At 40.0% G+C, this 20,826-nt stretch overlaps 1 protein-coding gene across 3 annotated transcripts in view; it reads right to left on the bottom strand.

Annotated features, from left to right (window-relative positions):
* Positions 1-20,826, bottom strand: part of fibcd1a (fibrinogen C domain containing 1a) — a 127,191-nt gene that overhangs the window by 11,828 nt on the left and 94,537 nt on the right. The gene's annotated exons all lie outside the window — the stretch shown is intronic.

The raw sequence follows: 20,826 nt of genomic DNA, 5'->3' as shown, positions 1-20,826 counted from the left end.
AGATTTATTTGAATATAAAGAATGTGGAAAGAGTGTTTGGGTGACCAGCTTGTGCTACAAACATAATTGATACCTCAAATCATGTAGTTTGTTATTAATAAAATACATTTTGGGCAATCTATTTGGGACTGCTAGTGGGACAGAAATGTGTGTGTATTATATATATACAGTTGTAATCGAAATTATTCAACCCCCATTGCAAATCAGGTTTATTGGCAAATTTTACAGACTTTCAGCTGTTTGCAATGAGGAAATCAAACAAAAGTATTTGAAATAGCTCAACAGAACAAATGTTTCAAGTGGTTTCCCCTTCTGCAGTCTCAAAATTATTCAACCCCCTGAATAGAATCCCTCACAACAGCACAAATCTGCAAAACATGTGTTGTCTCAAGCCCACCTGAACTAATCAAGGGCTTCATTAGTTGCACCAGGTGTGCTTGAGCTAGAACACATGACATATCTGAACTGGCTAGGTTTGTTGCGTATCACGTTTGACTGCAAATATGGCTAAGTCAAAAGAATGATCCATAAAGTTGAGACAAGATGTCATCACCCCTCACAAACAAGGAATAGGATACAAAAAGATAGCAAAGGCACTAAATGTTCCTAGAGACACCATTGGAAGCATAGTTCGCAAGTTCAAAGTTAAAGGAACAGTGGTTATATATATATATATATGCCTATATTTCCCTAGTCTGCTGCCTTTAAAGTCTTGATATAGTGAAACCATTAGCGAATTAGCATTGAGATTGTCATTCCTATTGGCTAACCCCTGTGACTGAGTTATTTGATTTCAAACTTCTTACTCTAACATGAAAAGAACTAGCAGTGAACTTTAAGATTCCACTGCAACATTCGTAGCAAAGTTCTATAGTAAGAGACGCAACATTGTGAATCTGAAAGCACAAAATGCACGTCTTCTTCCTCAGAGGAGTTGGTCTGCTAGAGACATAACTTCTCATTCTTAGCTAAGACCGGCTTGAAGGATTCTGGTCTACTTCCTGGAATCAATATCCCAACGGGAGACCCAGATTTTAGTAAGTTCTGCTCTTAATATTCCACCCAGTTTTCACACTGAGGAGGAGAGGTGCTTGACAGGAAACTAATGTGCTTGCCTACAAATGAATTCCCTTTGTAGCCCGTTCACTGGCATGTGCGTTGCCCCCCCAGGACAGAAAATCAATACAGCAGAGTTTTGCTAGGTCTAATCGTAGCTTGCTGCTGGTCTTCAGCTGTTGTGGACCGCAGCGCATGTTTGAGTAGGGTGTTAGGTGAATAAACTTTAGCTGCATGCGGCCATATTTGCTAAACAGAATGTGTTGTTTAAAAAGCATCACACTGTGCCTAACAGATGTTCAACAGCCATTAGATATCGACAAAAAAAGAGCTACGGGTTATAACAATTATTAACATTAGCACTGACACTGAGATATTGTTTTTAAGTCAACGTGAAGCCATTCACAACCCATTTCTTTGCGTAAACTGGCAAATTTCAGAGTAAAACAAGATATTCAGTGAGAAAAAAAAAATAGGGTGGAACTTTATTTTATTAATCAGGAAATGATTGGATAATGAAAAGTGGCCGTTATGTATCAAAGTCGTTTGAAGGTAGGGATTGAAAAGTAAGAGAGATTCATGATGTCATCTAAAAAGAAAAGTTGTCAAAATACTATAACTCATTGGGATTAATTAGTGCATGCTATTCCAAGTTAATATATATATATATATATATATATACAGTGTATATTTATATTTGAATTAGTCTTATTTTAATTTTTTCAGTTTTCATTTTAGTTTAAGTTTTTGTCATTTTTGTCATTTTAGTATTTTTAGTTTTAGTACAGTAATTTTAGTACTTCAACTTCAACATATTTTTAGTTAGTTGCCGAGGGAAAATTTCAAATTTTTGTTTAAGTTTATTAAGTCTATTTTTGGCTGCTACATCTTTTAAGATTCACCCCTTTGCAGCTGAAATGCTCCCCACACTTTGAACCTAAAGTTAGATGATAGCCTGGGTGAGAAGCAGCAGTCTATCAGCCTCCCTGCAGTCCTGTAGAATAGACTAACATTTGTTCAAATGATATTGGCATAATAACAGAGATGGTTATGATGGCTTTGAATGGAGGGGGACTGGTGTGGTACCGTTCCAGCAGCAGCCGAGCGCAACATCAGGCTCTATTAAACACCAACACCCTTCTAATGGTCTCTGCGCTGACTAAATGGATAGGCCATTTGCACTCGAAGGTCATTTATGTTTCAACCCAGGGACCCAGAAATGTTACACAGAGGTGCGATATATCAGAACAGGCGTGCTAAAGACAGAGGGCTGGCTGTGCTGTTCTTCATCTAAAAACTAATGTGCGTATGATTATCTTCACCTGGTCGGGGTTTCAAACGGCTCCAGATAACCTGATACGAGACCCATCTTCCTATTGTTTTGCACGATATGATCTGAACCTGACTATACTTTGATAAGTATAGTCAACAAGCTTGCATTGTGCCCTGTTTTAGTCTTTTTATGGCAGTATCTATTAAAACGAAATTATACTGTTTTTTATCATACAAAGGTCCTTTACATGCAATCTGCAAGCAATCACATTATTATCGCATGGCACAAGCTGATTTGCCTCTGCTGATCCAGCAGCCAATGAGATTGCTGATCAACATTTAAATAGTCTGATTCAGTGTTTGCTGTAGGCTAATCATGCAGTGCGCAATCCTCTGAAACCCTCCACCTCCCCCAGCTCCACCTGCCTAGATCTGCTACGGGATTTATGTATGTTTGATTATGCAGCAGCATCTTACACCGTGTCCTAACTACACACGACGCCGCGACACATGATAAAAGGTATCTTTTCCATGTTAATCAGAGTTTTTGTCCTAACGAGCCAAAACGACAACACGCGACGATTCTAGTTTAGAAACGGTTTCTATTTTTCTGTGACGTCGCGCTGGAACAACAAACACAAATTGTGGCAATGATAATCTCAGGTACTGTTTATGTGCTTTATTTAATGTTAAAAGCGTGTAATGTGACTTAGTGCTCCCAGCTTTGTAGCTGTAAAAGCAACAATGGATAATTCACCTCAGATCTTGAAATTAAACAAATGGAAACAAGAACGTTCAAACTGTGAACAAACAAGTGTATTATTTGGCAAATATTGCTTTAGTAACTCAGTAGCCTATGTATTTAAATAATGTTTAAATGGTGTAATATTTGTGAATTTGTAGACTACTTATCCATTTTCTTGCAATTGCCGTCAAGATTACTCTCTGGTGCTGCGCACTTGCCGCGAGAGCCCGCCCACACGCTGTTCTGATTGGCTGTGGGTTTTGATTGATTTTTGATTGAAATTATTTGTCGCTGGAATCTTATCGCATCACGTCTGGTTACTTGCTCACAGCAGGGTGTCTGTGTACCTATTAGCAGTAGCAAGTCCATACTTGCTCTGCAGCACCAGTAGCAGCAATAATCAACAGCAGCAGTGTGTGTTTTGGCACTGTGTTGAGTTGCCACTATATATAAAATCTGGTTCCTGAAGCAAAACCTATTGAGAATGACTGCTGTGAATCACATGTTGGATGAGTTGGATATGGAGGCAATAACGTATCAGGGTGACTTTCATATAGCTTCCAGTGTTGTTGACACAAAGACAGTTTGATCTGTTTTTGGGAAGCATTGATTACCCCCGAAACTGCCGCCTGAAAGCCCTGCGGGGAGGAGCCCGTTCCACAGCGGATCTGACATTCGTCTGAGTCCACACAACAAAATCAAACACAAACCCCTCGACCTTTCATCATATCATTTCCACGGCCTTGATGGGCCATGTTGTCTAAGCACCAAATATCTACTATCTTGTGATGACATAGCTTTTTTTAACTGTTGTAACGCGTTAGATGTTTTTCTTGCGCTTAAAAAAGACCCCCTCTTTCTCTTTTCTCCTTCTTTCCTCACAGACCCCCAAAAAAGAGGTTGATTACAAAATGAGAAATATTTGAATAATTAAGCATCATCTGAAAAGATGCACCTGTCAAGAGTTTATCAGTTTAATATAATTCTGTTCGTTCTGTATATTGTCTATGAAACACAGCTTAATATTTTTTTTTCAAATTTGGGAGAATGTCTTTTGGCTATTGGAATGAACATTTACATATCTCCAGGCATAAAATTTAACATGCTCTGACATCAAACAGAAATCTTTGAAATGTAAGTACCGTAGTTATGTTTAAACTGTGGATTTCCTCTGAATTTACATAATTACATTCAGGACTTTAATTAAATCTCAAGAGACTCACTCAACCCAAGTAACAATAATTTCTTAGAGATATATACAACAGCGAACATGTTGCCCTGAATTACTATGAAGTGCTAAGGTGTAAAAGGTCATTAATCAATAATCGATTAATCAATCGTTCTGTGAAAGCTACTTTGAAGTGCCGTTTAACTTTGAAAGGCTTCATGTCGGGCCTGAATGACTAAATTAAATAGTTGGTATTAATGGGTTAGTTCCACCAAAAATGAGAATTCTGTCATTCATTCACCTTTAAACTTTTATGACTTTCTTTTTTTCCAGAAAACACAAAAGATGTTAGACAGAAGGAGAATGAAGGAGAACCAACCAACCAACCAACCAACCAACCAACCAACCAACCAACCAACCAACCAACCAACCAACCAACCAACCAACCAACCAACCAACCAACCAACCAACCAACCAACCAACCAACCAACCAACCAACCAACCAACCAACCAACCAACCAACCAACCAACCAACCAACCAACCAACCAACCAACCAACCAACCAACCAACCAACCAACCAACCAACCAACCAACCAACCAACCAACCAACCAACCAACCAACCAACCAACCAACCAACCAACCAACCAACCAACCAACCAACCAACCAACCAACCAACCAACCAACCAACCAATCAATCTCTATCTATCTATCTATATATCTATCAGGCCTATACATCTTCAAACTTCAAGGCTTTTTAGACTTTTGTGAAAACTTTCAAAGCTAACATTCCAAGTTTATCTTGACAAACTTTGTTGCTTTAGTTAAAAAAATGACAGTTACACGAATTTCTCAGAATTTCAAGTCATTTTTGTTCTACTTCCTACAAATTCCAATCCAAAACAATTAATGTTTTAGTGTTTATAGGGACAGATACAATAAACATAGATAAAACTGAACAGCCATTCAATGTATGTATCATAGTGCTTGTAGCTAAAGCTAATTTGCAACAGAATATAAAAAAAACTAAATAAAATGATAAAATTCATTGTCAATTCAGTTCTGTGTGGTGCATGACCCTGGTATTTTATGACACGCATTGCATCTAAACAGTAAAATGACTTGTTGCGTCACCACTGGACTCTGAGATTCTTCATTTCACGTTTCAATTCTTCTGCTGCCTCTTTGAAGGAGGCCCAATTCGTGTTTCAATTAGAGCTAAACTGAGGAACTTGAGGAGGTGAGGCAGTGGTGAAATCGGAGGCTCGTGCTGAGCCGTGCCAGCGGAGGACAGATTTCTTTCTGACAGGCCAAGAGCTGCGCTCATTTTCTCCCCGTGCAACAGTCCTCTGCTATTAATTTTTAATCAAGCTGCTCCATCTGCGTTTCTGTGAGGGCTCTGCTGCTCCCTGCAACCATTCTATGAGATGCGTCTCGCATGGCTGTTCCCCGCGCCCTGTCAGACAAAAGCGAGACATTCGAGAAATGAAGGAGAGAGATTTGAGTTCAGTACAGGGGTTTCCACTCTCACGATCGCACGTATAAACACAGAAATTCGCACATTCGATTGCGCCCCGAGGTCACGATGTACGGGGCTTTGAACACCTGCCAGTAAAGTGACACAGCATCCAGCACATCTTCAGTTCTCTGCAGGATGAATCATCGCACCTAACATGCCCGTCCCTTCCCAGTGTGCCGCATAAAAGCTGCTGTTTACAGGTGGGCGCTGTCGACCGCACTGATATCGATTTTGCTAATTTTCTAAAGCCCGTCTGCACAAGAACCGCTCGCTGCAAGCTGTCTCGGTGAAATCCATTTTTGGGCCTTGAGCTCAATTATATGCAAATCAAGAAAAGGGATTTAATTACACCTGATGCAGGGCTTGTTTACATATTCAGAACGAAAAAAGTGTCTCTTGTCGCCTCCAGGATCCTCCAGAGGGATTCTGGCGGAATATGCAATGAACCTTCCGCTGTCAGACGCCAGATCGGGGCTTTAAATACGAGCCTCAATAAGGTACAGGAGCACAGTGCTTTGGAAACAGCTGAGGTAAAATGGACGAGGTGTAAAACCTAGGGCAGAACAGCTGTTTGTATGCTATTGAAAACACATCTGTAGGTACACCTCACATCAATGCAGTTGTTACAGCGCAATTAAAAAGAACATATGGAGACCTCCCACCAGAGACTGGAACAAACACAGTGTTTCTGGAAACTTGCTCAACACTTCAGAACAGGCAGACCAGCCTTTATATCATTGGCCCTTCACACATTCCTGACCAATCCAATTAAAGACAGCGATGAGCTCTGAGATACTATAAAGAAGGGTTATTATCTATGACTGCTGCTAATGCAATACACCATTGTGCATTTCATTTAGTTGATTTCTCATTACAGCATTCACAAAAGCACAAATCCTTTGTTATTCTGGTTAAGTGTTGCTTAAAATCTCAATTCTATCCCTTAAATAAAATTGTTTTTTGGATATTTTACAGCAAAAATCCTACATATTGTACCTTTAACTTATTAAAGAGACAATATTGCCAGTTATTTTGTCTATTTTTTTGCTCTATAAAGAAAATCTAGTTTGAACAAATCAGCTGAGTGAATGATTCATTGACTCAAACATAAAGACATTCACTTTTGTTAAAGAAAGAATAAGGCTGTGTCCGAAATCGCCCCCTTATACCCTTAAATACGGCACTATTTGAGGGGACAGCCATTTGTAGTGGTGTCCGAAACCATAGTGGACGTTATTGAGTGCAGTGCACTCATTCAATCCCATAATGCAACGCAATAACGAGTGTACATCTGATGTATGCTCAATGCCTAGAGAATACCCATAATGCACTGTGAGAGTCGAGCCAAATAAATTTGCACGTCGGATGGCACCCGCAGCTGAATCATCCATCCATCCGTTATCCAAACCACTGGTCCAATGTGGCAACAGCGTAATATCATACAGGTATAAATTCATTTTTAATTGATAATTAAATTGTTTAATTAAGGTTTATACATGCTAGTTTTCACGACAGATTTCAAGATAAATCTTTTCATTACTACATTACTACTGCTAGTTTCAAAAGATTATTAAACAGCAAGAACAAACTATGCAAAAGCGGCAGCTCTTCCGGCGCACTCAGTGTCCCAAATGGTGTGTGGGTGTGTGATATCAAAGTACCACAAAAACGATTAGAGAGCAGACAGTCACTGATGTCATGCATCGATTTGTCTGTGCAGCGCCACTTCAAGTCCCTGTAAAGTCAAAATTAAGTATGTGTTCTGAGTTTGTCACACCACTGAAAAAATGTGTTATTAGCCACCCAGCCAAATTTGAATGATAAAAAAGCCGCCAAGTAAATAAAATAAGCTATCAAAATCTTGAAAAAATGAGCAGTATTCTCTGCTCTCAAACGCTGGGGGCGTGTCCGCTGGCTGCGCTGAAACCACGCCCACTCGCGGGAAAGCTGCTGACGGTGATACTGCTTTCGGGACGGGAGGATGAAGGCCGAGGCGGGAGATAGTCGGTTCGGCCCCATTCACCAGTAACAGCGGATTATCAATGAATCCGCGACGAAGGCATAGCTAGCTAGTAGCTAACAGCAAACTGTAGGCTGCTGTAATAGTAGCCTACTACTCTGACAGGTCGCGATTGAGAGGCGAACTGATGCGAATGTGCTCTGTTGTTAGGGGAGGGGCCAGCCAGCCCCAGGGGCTGCAGTGCGTCATCAAGTAGGGGCGCGTGTCCAAGAGCTCAGGGGCTCCAGTGCGTCATCAAGTAGGGGCGTGTCCAAGAGCTCGGGGGCTCCAGTGCGTCATCAAGTAGGGGCGTGTCCAAGAGCTCGGGGGCTCCAGTGCGTCATCAAGTAGGGGCGTGTCCAAGAGCTCAGGGGCTCCAGTGCGTCATCAAGTAGGGGCGTGTCCAAGAGCTCAGGGGCTCCAGTGCGTCATCAAGTAGGGGCGTGTCCAAGAGCTCAGGGGCTCCAGTGCGTCATCAAGTAGGGGCGTGTCCAAGAGCTCAGGGGCTCCAGTGCGTCATCAAGTAGGGGCGTGTCCAAGAGCTCAGGGGCTCCAGTGCGTCATCAAGTAGGGGCGTGTCCAAGAGCTCGGGGGCTCCAGTGCGTCATCAAGTAGGGGCGTGTCCAAGAGCTCAGGGGCTCCAGTGCGTCATCAAGTAGGGGCGTGTCCAAGAGCTCGGGGGCTCCAGTGCGTCATCAAGTAGGGGCGTGTCCAAGAGCTCAGGGGCTCCAGTGCGTCATCAAGTAGGGGCGTGTCCAAGAGCTCGGGGGCTCCAGTGCGTCATCAAGTAGGGGCGTGTCCAAGAGCTCAGGGGCTCCAGTGCGTCATCAAGTAGGGGCGTGTCCAAGAGCTCGGGGGCTCCAGTGCGTCATCGAGCCCCCGTTTTAGCCCTGCCCAAAAAATCCTGAACACTGCAACGGTGAAAAACTGTTTAACGGTCTAACTCCACAATTCAGTACTTCACAGTTCACAGTCTTTGTAATGTGTTTTAGCAATACATTTCTAACAATTATAATGTGTTTAGATTTTTTTTTTTTTTATTGCCTTTACAGGGACTTTCAAGTCCAACACACCTAATCACTTCTTTTGTTCCAGAATGAATCAGTGTTTTGAATGAATCATTTGAGTGAATGATTCAATAAATCACTCATAAGGCAACATTTCTCACACGAATCAATGTTTTTGAATGAATCGTTTGAGTAAATGATTCTACTGGCATAACTATTTAACATGCAAACAAAATTGTGAATCCATGTTAATGTGTTTGAACCTGTGTAAACAATACATCTTTAGTTTAAGAGATGCAACTTAAATACAGTGTAAAAATAGCTATAGAAAGTCAAAGATAATAATAGTATAATTGGCTCACAATGATGTAAATAATACCAAAAACATCCCTCTTTATGCATATACACATAAAACAACTTGCTTCATAAGGACTTTGGTTCGGGCCTGAACTTGTGTATCCAGCATGAGCACAAAGGCTCAACGGCAGGAGAAAGTGTCCTAACTGCAGCATCATGACTTTAAAATTAATTTATTCTAATTTAATATGTGCCAACAGAACATGTTTGAACTGGCACTGACAAAAAATAGGTTGAACATGAGTGTCATCGGGTCTAGCGTGATTCACATCCTTTATTCATGTGGGGACTGTCACAACAAATAACATTTCATCTGTGGCTAAGGTAAAAACTTAATTACTATCTTGGGAAACTGTGGCGCACAAAGGCAGCCATCTTACTCTTATATACATAAGGAAAATAGCGATTTATACAATAGAAATCGTTTCAAAGCAGCTTTACAGTAATAAACAAGAAAATGAATGATGCAAACTTCATCAAAAATGAGAGATTCTGCTACAAATCAGCTGTAGAAAGATAATAGTGTCATTATTAAGCTCAATTCAGTTCAGTGTTGATTCAATTCAGTTCAATAACTTTTATTATTCACTGATAACTCAAGAACCAGTTAATTGAGTCAGTGAGTTGAACGATCTGATTCATGAACAAATATTTCAGACAAGTTTTATGATTGAAATCAACTGATTAATTCATTGATTAAACTCAAATAACTTGTTCACAAATCAAAGTAAGTACGTAAGTCAAAGTATACCTTTTTGGTCTGTTTACCATGCTTTATACAAAGATATTGAATGGTTTCAGACTACTTGGAATTTAGTGCACTAGTCAAATGGACTACTTTTATGATACTTCAATAATACATTTATGATGCTTTTGCTTCCTTATCCATGCATGGAAATGAGTAACCAGCATGATATTCAACATGTCTTCATTATAGGTTTGGAATGACATGAGAGTGAGTAAATGGTAATAGAATATTTTTTCATCTTCTAGTTCCTCATTGTGGCGTATGCTGTATCCGTATTTAATAAGATAAGAAGTCCAGGTCTGTTCCCCCTCATTCATCTATAAAGTTATGGGGTGTTAATGGCCGTTTCAGTTAGCACTGTGAAATTATCTGGAGTGCTTTCACTGATAGCATCATGGCGGCTTTGCGTTGTCATCAGCTGAAATCTTATCAGGGACATCAGCCTTCTATCTGTGTGCTGACCTGGTTTCATGTCTACAGCTCCCCGCCTGTCTATTCCTCTGAAACGCTTCACAAAACGCATATTACAGTTCATTACTGTGTCAGGTTTGGCTAAATGAATGGATGCCGTGAGACAGAAAAATATGCAGAGCATCCCGAAGGTTACAGAGACTAGAAAAATAATGCTCTTTGAAAAATAGCTCCCATTAGGAATCTGAAGCATTCAATGGAGCATTGCTATTTAATTTTTTATTTTTATTTTAATGCACCATCTCTGAGATCGGTAAAGCTCTGCATCTGTCTTAATAAGCACAATCCTTGTCCTGACACAACCTTTATACAATCATGAATATAATTTTGGGGCCACATCAAAAGAGAGGATGATTAAATTTTTTATGCGTTTTGTTCGGTATTGTACAAGTTAGATCCCACAGGCCCTGTTTACACCTGGTTTTTAAGATGCATTTCGGTCGATCGGATCACAAGTGGACAAAGCTAAATATAGGTGTAAACGCGGTCGAAAACATTTCGAGCTTATCCACTTTCGATCACTTCCAGGGGTAGTTGAAAACGTATTTGGTCGAATGCGTTTGAACAGCCACAAAAGGCCGCCTACTTGGCTGAAGACCCAAGTCTGGTTTGAAGATGAAAAACATACCAAACGCAATGTTCTCTCACCATTTCTAGTCCTTAAAAAGCGATTTCTTTAAAAGAAAATATCTCCCTTTGCTTTGAACTTTGAGCGTCGTGACTTTATGCTCAAACAGCAACATTACACACTAACTAAAGTTAAAAAAGTGAAATCATAATGAACCACCCCTTTAAAACATCCTCCTCATTATAAACAAAGCATTTATTTAATCAAACTCCAAAAATTCAGAAACGCATTCAGTTTCCGACATACTTGAGACTTGAGTCTGTCGACAACAGGACAAGTAGAAGAGTAAATGGAAGATTCGCTTTGATGCGTCCTGTTTAAACAGCTCATCTGCTCATTTCTGTAGAGATCAGAAGGATACCAGCGTCAGGAATAAGCAGATGGTTTAATTTTAATGCCGTTATGGATCATGTCAGAGGATTATATGTTTGTTAGGAGCATCTGACTGCAGATTGTTTTGTAAACGAGGCAAAGTGTAATGGAGAGTTTGCAAAGACGCTTATGTTGACAGATAAAGCGGTCAGCTGTATTGGATGTAACAGAAGCTGCATCACAAAACGTAAGTAAACAATTTCATAATGCTTTGTCTTTAAATTACTTGGGTGAAATAGCGAGTGGCAGTTGATACTGTTTCTTATGCAATGACGTTAGCCAATCATAACAGAGGCCACTTACTGACAAGCCTTAAAGGGATAGTTCACTTTGAAATTAATTTTTGGTATGTTTTAGCTTACCTCAAGGGCATCCAAGATGTAGGTGTCTTTGTTTCCGCAGTAGTTTCAATTTTGATATTTTTAGGTCAAACCGTTCTTGTCTATCAGTCATATAATGCAGGTCTATGGTCACCACCTCAAAGAGCATGCACAGAGAAGTCCAAATTAAACATGATTTAATGACTCGTAAATGTAAGTACACATTGATGGCCTAAGACACGAAACGAGCGGTTTGTGTGAGAAAACGAACAGTATTTATATCGTTTTAACCTCTTGCAACCATAGCCATGTCCAAGTGATCTGAGGGCGCGGGCGCTTCGGTCTGCGCAAGCGCCGGAAAGCGCCGGAAGTGATCTCTTCAAAAAAAAAAAAAAAAATTCAACGTTGTCTGTTGATATATCAAAATCGTCTTCCATTGCGATTTCCTGTATATCTAAATATGTTTAGATCTTCACAGTGAAAGGTAACACTTCCAAAATATCTGTGTAAACAATGAGTGACGTACACGCGCGAGAGATCACTTCCGGCGCTTTCCGGCGCTTGCGCAGACCGAAGCGCCCGCGCCCGCGCCCTCAGATCACTTGGACGTGGCTGTGGTTACAAGAGGTTAAAACGATATAAATACTGTTCGTTTTCTCACACAAACCTCTCGTTTCGTGTCTTAGGCCATCAATGTGTACTTACATTTACGAGTCATTAAATCATGTTTAATTTGGACTTCTCTGTGCATACTCTTTGAGGTGGTGACCATAGACCTGCATTATATGACTGACAGACAAGAACGGTTTGACCTAAAAATATCAAAATTGAAACTACTGCGGAAACAAAGACACCTACATCTTGGATGCCCTTGAGATAAGCTAAAACATACCAAAAATTAATTTCAAAGTGAACTATCCCTTTAAAGGAGCCGCCCCTTAAAAACAGATCATTTATGACAGACGGTCAGAATGAGGGTTGAAAAAAATCGTTTCCCCCCATATATATATATGTGGTGAGCAGGATGGCCGAGGGACGTGAGAGAATGTCGCGAGGCCGGTGGTGCGATTGCTAATGAGCAGCACCTGTGAAGCACACTGGTCTCGCATCTCTCACGGAGGAGCGGAAGCATAAAGGGGGAGCGACGGAGTGGATGATCGAGAGAGAGGAACAGGCCTGCTTTTGTTTGTATTTTGTTATATTTTATTTTGGTAGCCAGCAGTCGTCCGTGAGGGGCTGCTGGCAGGTATTTATATTTTATTTTGGGTAGCCAGCAGTTCCATTAGGGACTGCTGGCAGGTATTGTGTTTATTTCATTTAAATAAAGTTTTATTTTGATTGTCCGCCGGTTCCCGTCTCCTTCTTCCCTGAACATTGCTACATTGGTGCCGAAACCCGGGAAGAGGGAGGAACGCGCTGTCCGAGGGTCCTCGCCGCTGTGGGGAATCCGCGGTGCCATCGAGCGTGGTGCGCGAGTCGCCACCGCTCGCCGTGGGCCGGAGCCTGTTGCCATCCGCCGCAGAAGGGGAGGAGCAAGGAGCGGGGGACTCGCGGCCATGGACGCTCGAGGCGGGGCGCTGGGGTGAGTTGCCGGTGGGATGCTCGAGCTCGCCGTCGACCGCTTGGAAAATGGAGGGGCGGCTGTCTTCCGGGAGGGAGAGGAGGAGTCACCGCCGCGTGCCGTGGGCCGGAGCCTGCTACCATCCGCCAGTAAAGGGGAGGAGCAGGGAGCGGTGGACTCCTGCCATCTACCCAAGGCACCCGAGGAGCCGTCGCCGTCCACGGGGGGCGGGGGGGAGCGACGAGGCGTCCACCGAGGGCCAGCCAGCGTTGTCGCTGGGCACCGCGGAGGAGATCGCCCAGCTGGTGAGGGACAAGATGGCAGCACGTTGTTGGAGCCGGGTCAATTTTTTTTTCTTTTTTTTTTTTCTCTCTCTCCCCTCTCTCGTGTCCGTCACTCCTCATGCTTCCGTCTCCGTTTCCCTCGGCTCGTCGATCCATACCCCCAGGGATCGCCGCCACCGGGGGGGGGGGGGGTATGTGGTACAAGTCTCGGGTGTACCCCCCGGCCTGTGAGGGGTGATGGGGGTATGTGGTGAGCAGGATGGCCGAGGGACGTGAGAGAACGTCGCGAGGCCGGTGGTGCGATTGCTAATGAGCAGCACCTGTGAAGCACACCGGTCTCGCATCTCTCACGGAGGAGCAGAAGCATAAAGGGGGAGCGATGGAGTGGATGATCGAGAGAGGAACAGGCCTGCTTTTGTTTGTTTTGTTTTATTTTACTTTGGTAGCCAGCAGTCGTCCGTGAGGGGCTGCTGGCAGGTAGTTATATTTTATTTTGGGTAGCCAGCAGTTCCGTGAGGGACTGCTGGCAGGTATTGTGTTTATTTCATTTAAATAAAGTTTTATTTTGATTGTCCGCCGGTTCCCGCCTCCTTCTTCCCTGAACCTTGCTACAATATATATATATATATAATTTTTTTTGTGCAAAAAACTTTAACATTATATTTGAACCTTATGGAAACATTATAATGATAATAAAAAGATCCATGTCATGATGACCTTTTTAAAATAATTGTATATTTTGTTATATAATGCAAAGACATTCATAAGTGCGAATGTCAAACATTTATAAGTGTGGCTAAAAAGTCCAAATACGTGTTGGGGCCACTGTATGTAACAAAACCTGTCACAAAAGTTCTCTGATTTTCTTTTCAGTAACATAAATGCTTTATACTAGGTGCATGAGTAAAAAAGCTAAACTTTTATGGTCTGGTGTTGATTAAGATAAACAAGGTTGGGAAGCACTGTGAAAATATGCAATGATAACAACACACGTGTGCACGCTTGGATAAGCATTACCAGTGTCTGTCATGACCGTGCTGGCGCTGATCCTTTTCCTTTCCAAGAGGAAAACACTGGGATTGATAACATTTATAATGGATTACGGTGTTTAAAGGCGAAGCCGAAAGCTGTGATAGCATCTCATTTCCACACAGGGAAGAAGAAAGATAGAGAGAGAGAGAAATAGAACATAATGCAGAAGGGCAAGGACAGGCGAGAAGAAGATCAGAGGAATTTTCAATTTTACCTCGCATCTCCCCCATAAAATTCAAGGCCATCCGTGCATGGCCAGCAAACGTCACGTGGTCCGTCCACGGCGCAAGATAAGTAGTCAGTCTAAAACAATCCGAATGGCGATTAATGGAACGCTTTGTGGATGCTGAGCAAGGCCATGTTTTATTCAAAGCCTCTGGAGGGCTATACTCACAGATAAATCATAGATAAAGACCCAGTGAAAATTGCCAATATTTTCATAGTGCCAAACAAGTCAGCGGGGACCACGTTGGTTTGATATCCATCTCTTTCCCTGCTTAGATTCATTCCACCAGCCCGTAGACACATTGCATCACTCCATCGAATGGGCGATGGCTGTCTCGTGAAAGATCTACCCTATTTATTCAGTCCATCCTTTATTTTTGGCTCTCTGAATCATCTGTGAATTCACCTACAGACCAAGACAACTACCGGATGTGGACGCAAGGCTGTTCTCTATCACCTTCCATCAGATGTATGAAAACGCACAGAGATCTCACATAATCCAGGAGGAAACCTGCCTGCTGACCTGTGATCAAGACTAGATTGTAAGGTAAAGGGAGGACCAGATCCATTGTGAGAGAATGCATTGTTAAAACAGTAACTAACTAAAACTAGCAGCACTACATTTTTCAGTAATGTGACAAAAAACATGGTCTTAGTATTTTTGTCTTGTCTTGTTAAAAACAAAACCAATCAACTTGAAAAAGGAAAATTGTTTATCAACACTTGTTTTCATAAAACATTTTTCCAATCAACTCTGAACATCTAATTAGCTTCTTCTATTTTTTTTTATCAACACTTGAATGTGGGTTAGTTTAATTAAAAAGCAACATTTTGAGCAAAATGCTGAGAAAATCACATATTTGTCAAATCGAGTCCATCAACACCCCTAATGCTTGCAGTCATATACCTCATCTTGGGTCATTTCATTCTGTAATGTTAGGAAGTTTTGATTTATATGCTGTTTAATGTTGGTGATCGCGTTATTTTACATATGCATATGATTACATATGATATCACTTGTTTCGTTATATTTACTTCCGTTATTGAAAGCTTTTTCTCATAAACGACGTAAATTTCCATCAATGGTGGGGAAAGAGTAAAGTTTATTTTTGGTATTTTATTTAGTATAAGTATAAATCTCACTCATTTGTTAGGTTTATGCTTAAAGCAAATAAAAAACTAAACAAAAAACAATGGCATAATACACATGTAAGAATTTTTTTAATTTATATATTTAATGTAACAATAACATTTATGTGTCATCCTTCTGGAACACAATTTTTCTGTAGCAAAATAAATATTTAGCATCAATAAATATATTTATAAATATTCATAAATTTTAGTTTATTTTATAAATAATATGTATACTTTATTATTTACATTATATTTATAAATAATTTGATTTTTAACATTCTTGTTATCCAATCATTTGTATAAAAATGATGATTATATATATATTTTTATTTTTTATTATATGATATATCTTATATAACTGACCAGTTTTTTTTTTTTTTTTTTTTTTTACATTGGACGGGATGCCAGTACACAGCATTTGAACTATCAACTTTGACATTCAACTTTTACCAAGAAGATTGTCAAAAAGATCTACAGTTTATAGTGAAAGTGCACTAAAGGTGAAATGTAAGTCTTTATTAAGTGATCATGTCCATCCATGTCACAGGCTGTATTGACTAATCCAGTGCTTGGCTAAACACTTTAAAAAGCCTCACTGCAGTTAGTTACATGTGTTCATTACTTATAGTCTAGTTAACCACTTTTCAAAAGTGTGTAGCTTCACTATAGGCTGGTATTGCTCTCATCAATACACCACTTGCACAGTTAAACGCAAACGCTGTTTATTCGACCACTAACTGCACCTTGCTGAGTCTTGTGTTTAGTAGAAGATCAACAAAAATGTCACACTTCTCTTGCCTTGTGAGATGTAAAGGTTTCTTTCCCCAAGCTGTGTTCGAACACACTACAGCGTCAGCTGCACTTTAGACTGTTTAAAAATTTATTCTGAATTAACACTTTCTGACAGAAACATCTCGCTTGAGCATCTGTACAATGGAGAGTCACAATATCGACTCGTGTTCTTTGAAATCCTCCGGTTTTTAAATATTGAGGGGGTCACTGTAGTGGATTCTTCCATCTTGTGGCAGTAAACAATAACAGTGTGATTCAGAAGGGAGAGCTTACACAAACCCGCACACACACACACACACACGATCCAGTGGAGACAAGGAAAATATGTTTGTCAGCAGTATCTCGGCCATATATCTCTGTGTAACATCCAGGGGGTTTTGAGAGTGTAATAGCAGGATACGGATTGGAAATGAGCGAGTGAGAGAACGAACTATGAATTTCAAAAAGAAACGTGGAGGTGAGGATCCGAAGAAAAAGAGAAAACCAGCAGACCTTGATGTAGCTTGTACAGATTTGAAAATAAAACAAATTAGCAAGGCTATGTTGTTGTTGTCTTGTTTTAGGGGGTTCTTAGAAGGATAATTCATTGTTTCATCTGTCATTTTATTCAAAAGAGTAATTCAAACATACTTTAGATGAAAATATGACAAAAATAATACTGTAAAATATTATAGAATGATAGAATAACATAATATGTTGTTTTTAAATGTTGATAAATTAATGCATAAAATATTTGCACAAGAATAATATGTACAGAATATAAAGTTTGGGGTCAGAACGATTTTTTTGCTCACCAAACCTGCATTTATTTGATCAAAAATACAGTAAAAACAATGTTATTGTAAAATATTATTACAATCTAAAACAACTGCTTCATATTTTAATGTATTTTAAAATATAATTAATTCCTGTGATGTAAAAAAAATCAGTAAGCACTACTCCAGTCTTAAGTGTCACTGAATAAAAATATTAATTTATTTATTTCATAAAAAATTATTAAATGACTCCAAACTTTTAAACGGTAGTGTAATTATACACATAAATATTATATATGTATAATATAAAATGTTTAATTTTTAACTAAAATGACTAATGAATGAATATGACCTGATGAAATATTAACTAAATTAAATGGATATTTTCATAAAAATTGAAAAACTATAAGAAAAAACTGTAAAAATATTCACCAGCCAGAATATTCACCTAAAAATGTGTGTTTTGTGTTCCACAGAATAGATTAAGTCACTCAAGCTTAAAGTGAATGATAACAGAATTGTCTTTTTAACTATATTGAATTAACTGTCCCTTTAAGAGAATGCCAATGATGGAGTGACAATAAAGCAGAACAGCTCGCCAAAAGCAGTCTTCACAGGCTCCTATGACAGTGTGGCTCCTTTTTGAAGCCTCTCGGGTTGTTAGAATGCATTGCAGTCTATTAATGGAGGTTCTTTGTTGAGTAATGAGTGCAGAGACAGGGGAGAAACACCCAGGAGAGGCGGCCATCTTTTTAACCCACTTTTTAATATTCACCCGGCCAGACGTGGGGAGCTTGCATGGAGCAGACATCAGTGGTGAGAAAATGCCAGTCTAAGCTTAATGAAATCAGTAGGACTTCAACATCTGAATAGGAAAACAAAGCAAAACGGCAGCAGAAAGCGAGAAAGCTGAGATTTGAGGGGGATTAGAGTATTCCGACAGTCAGCAATATGTTGTGAGAGACGAGGAAAAACCTGGTAGAAGCACTTAATTACTTTTTTTTTCTCATGACCAGCACGAGCGCTTGAGGCACAGCTAGTTTATGCATGTGTGGAAAATGGAAGTTACACTCGTATGTCAAGCTGTAAGAACTAAGAGCCACCGGCACGCTTTTCTGAGACGTTCTACTGGTAACTAAGTCACTTCACATCAACAGCATCCATCCACCCTCGCTTTCTTCATGCTGTTTACACGCTCCGCCAGAAAAAAAGAGAATGTAATGGGTCAAAAAGCCCTTGAGATAACATCTTCATTTATCGCTAGCTGAAGCAAGAGCACATATCTGTGAATAAATTGCCAACGCACAAGACAGTGAAGTTGACTGAGTAATGTTTTATTTACTAACACAGCTAGTGATTCAACAAGTACAAACGTCCTTTCCACTGACTGCGTGTTAAAGAAGCTGGCAATCTGGATGGATGGATGGATGGAATGGATGGATGGATGGATGGATTGACGGGTGGGTAATTGGATGGATGGATAGGTGGGTGGGTGGGAAATTAGATAGATAGATAGATAGATAGATAGATAGATAGATAGATAGATAGATAGATAGATAGATAGATAGATAGATAGATAGATAGATAGATAGATAGATAGATAGATAGATAGATAGACAGACAGACAGACGGATAGATGGATGTATAGATGGATAGATAGATAGATAGATAGATAGATAGATAGATAGATAGATAGATAGATAGATAGATAGATAGATAGATAGATAGACAGACAGACGGATAGATGGATGTATAGAGGATGGATGGATAGATAGATAGATAGATAGATAGATGATTGATAGATAGTGTGATTGATAGATAGATAGATAGATAGATAGATAGATAGATAGATAGATGGACGGATAGATGGATGTATAGAGGATGGATGGATAGATAGATAGATAGATAGATAGATAGATAGATAGATAGATAGATAGATAGATAGATGATTGATAGATAGATAGATGATTGATAGATAGATATAGGTGATTGATAGATAGATAGATAGATAGATAGATAGATAGATAGACGGATAGATGGATAGATGGAAGGATGGATAGATAGACAGACAGACAGACAGATGGATAGATGGATAGATGGATAGATGGATGGATGGATAGATGACGTATGGATGGATAGATGACGGACAGACGGACGGACGGACGGACGGACAGACAGACGGACAGACAGATAGATAGATAGACAGACTCTCAGTCTATACAAAAACAGTATCTATGCTAGCCAGCTGGACAACTTTAACTTTGTCGAAAAAGTCAGTTAAAAATCAGATATATTCACAATAATGTTCAGAAAGTCACATTATTAAATTCGCAAGGCATAAAAATATGTAGAGGATTAACAAACGCAGATTTCAAAATGCACTGGCACTAACAGCACATATGCATCACCTAAAAAAAATCTTCCAAATAAAAATGATCCATTCATGTATTTATGATGCGTCTTGTGAATAAATGTATGAATTTATCAGATTGCATGCATGAATTGTTTGTGCACACTAATTAATAGCTATGCTATCCAGATGAAGCACTTTTTAACAGACGTCTAGGAGATGTATGTGTGCGTACTAGAGGTTAAGTGACAGAAACACTCTCACACTGGCCCTCAGGCAATCATCCTTATTGTTAAGCCCTGAAATATGATATCTTAGGAAAAGAAATCAATGAAGGAAATAATGGTTCTTGTTTTTTTTTTTACCTCTGCAAAGTCTTTTAAATATCGACCACGGCTTTTGGCCTGACCGACTTCTGCAAAGTTTGCTTGCCAGCAGGAAGTTCACAGGGTCAGTCTAAACTATCTGTCATTGTGTACTTTGCAAAGCACATTCACGGTCTGACTCTATCTCTGCCAAGATATTGTGACAGTTTCTGCTCTACAGATAACGACTGAAGGGCACACGATTACAAAATTTAGAGCATTTGATAAGAGTTCTAGACATTTTTCATTGTCAAAATACTTCCTTAATATAAAGACACAAATATAAGTAAGATATTTATAGACTGACATCCTTAAAAGGGAGGGAGAGGGAGTATGTTATTATTTTTCCAATTGTGCATAAATACACACTTCAGCTTTAATGAGTGACGAGTGATATAGTTAACACCACACATGCTGTGCCGCACTGGCAAACTAGACACGCTTCAAATCAATTTCACTGAAAAAGTCTCACATAGTGAGTCACCAAAAAACTAATCAGAAACAAATTGTCATGATTCTGCCATCATGTCCTTGATTTTCCCTGGTCTTGTGGCAGGATCATGGCAGACCCATGGTTTGTGTACAAGCGCATGGCCTGTTGTTTGGGCCATGTGCTTGTGTTGTCTTGTTATGTAACCCCGCCCCCTTGTTATCCTCGTCTTGTCA

This window comes from Rhinichthys klamathensis, unplaced genomic scaffold (genome assembly GCF_029890125.1).
Source record: "Rhinichthys klamathensis goyatoka isolate OS25496 unplaced genomic scaffold, OSU_Roscu_1.1 h1tg000169l_1, whole genome shotgun sequence".
Lineage (NCBI taxonomy): Eukaryota > Metazoa > Chordata > Actinopteri > Cypriniformes > Leuciscidae > Rhinichthys > Rhinichthys klamathensis.
Note: the sequence above shows the minus strand (reverse complement) of the source record. Positions and strands in the feature narration are given on the sequence as shown.